This window comes from Oratosquilla oratoria, chromosome 4, assembly GCF_046742065.1.
Source record: "Oratosquilla oratoria isolate Oo_2021 chromosome 4, ASM4674206v1, whole genome shotgun sequence".
Classification (NCBI taxonomy): domain Eukaryota; kingdom Metazoa; phylum Arthropoda; class Malacostraca; order Stomatopoda; family Squillidae; genus Oratosquilla; species Oratosquilla oratoria.
Window position 1 is genome coordinate 81953755 of NC_134780.1, and position 1511 is coordinate 81955265.

The following is a 1511-nucleotide window of genomic DNA, read 5'->3' on the forward strand; positions in this document are numbered from 1 at the left end:
TGTGAAATTCGGTCCTCATCTTACAATGATATATATATATATATATATATATATATATATATATATATATATATATATATATACACACACACACACACACACATATATATATATATATATATATATATATATATATATATATATAATGTGTGTATATTTATATATGAAATCTGGTCATCTTACATTGATTGCATAACTAGTTTTACCAATGGCTTTTATATATAATTAAAAATAAACTTCACTCAATTTGGAATTTTTGTCAGTTTTTGGCCGAGCCAACAGAATTGATGGAGGTACTATGTTTCCCAACATTTTGAAGAATGGGCGTATAAGATATTGTCTTCTTCTTCTTCTTCTTCTTCTTCTTCTTCTTCTTCTTCTTCTTCTTCTTCTTCTTCTTCTTCTTCTTCTTTTTCTTCTTTTTTTTCTTCTTCTTCTTCTTCTTCTTCTTCTTCTTCTTCTTCTTCTTCTTCTTCTTCTTCTTCCTCGCGTTTTTCTTCGCGTTTTTCTTCGCGTTCTTCTTCGCGTTCTTCTTCGCATTCTTCTTTGCGTTCTTCTTCGCGTTCTTCTTCTTCGCGTTCTTCTTCGCGTTCTTCTTCCTCGCGTTCTTCTTCTTCGCGTTCTTCTTCGCATTCTTCTTCGCATTCTTCTTCTCATTCTACTTCGTGTTCTTCTTCGCGTTCTTCTTCGTGTTCTTCTTCGCGTTCTTCTTCCTCGCGTTCTTCTTCGCGTTCTTCTTCGCGTTCTTCTTCGTGCTGGGGATCCCGTGTTGGGGTTTCGCCCCGAGGCCGAGGCCGAAGGGGAAAACGAGGGATTTGAGCGCGGAAAGCTGCGGCCGTAGGCCGCTGTTTGCGAAGCCAACCCCCCGGCCGAGCCAACAGAATTGATCAAGGTACTATGTTTCCCGACATTTTGAAGAATGGGTGTATAAGATATTGTCCATTGGCCTTAAAGATGAACATATGGAATTATTTCCAGAATTGTACAAAAACATAAAAAGGTTAAAATCTGGAATAGCTATGATAAATGATTTCCAACGTATAGTTCGAAAGTTTGGTGAGCTATTAAAGGACAATCCTGATTACAAATATTCTGGCTCAAGGGAAGAGTATCTTAGTTTACCAGCTAAACTGCGAGCGAAGCGAGCTCCTAGCGCCGCAGTCCAAAGCGGTGACGTTAGTCAACACCGAAGGTTGCTTGATTATTATCAAAACATAAAATTAATATACAGACAAGTGATTAAAAACGAATAAAATAAGATAGAATAAACTAAGATAGAATAAGATAATATAAAAATAAATAAAATAAAGTTAAATAAAGTAAAAGATTAGATAACCTTGCTGCGACCCGCGGGACCAACTGCGACGACAAATACGTCCAATCGCCTTCAGGCCTTTCCCGTTTAAAATGTATCTTGATGACAAAGTATGCCGACGGGTGATTATCTGGCCCATAATAAATTTGAATGCAGATAACGAGGAGATAAGGAACCAGATATATAAACAGGTTAG

The 1511-nt window shown here is 37.0% G+C and overlaps 1 protein-coding gene across 1 annotated transcript in view; it reads left to right on the forward strand.

Annotated features, from left to right (window-relative positions):
* The first annotated feature begins 1499 nt into the window (after positions 1–1499).
* LOC143024976 (cytochrome P450 9e2-like) overlaps positions 1500–1511 on the forward strand; it is a 20434-nt gene continuing 20422 nt past the window's right edge. Inside the window, exon 1 of the mRNA XM_076184516.1 lies at positions 1500–1511. This exon is cut by the window's right edge and continues 84 nt beyond it. The gene's annotated coding sequence lies outside the window, so the exon portion shown is untranslated.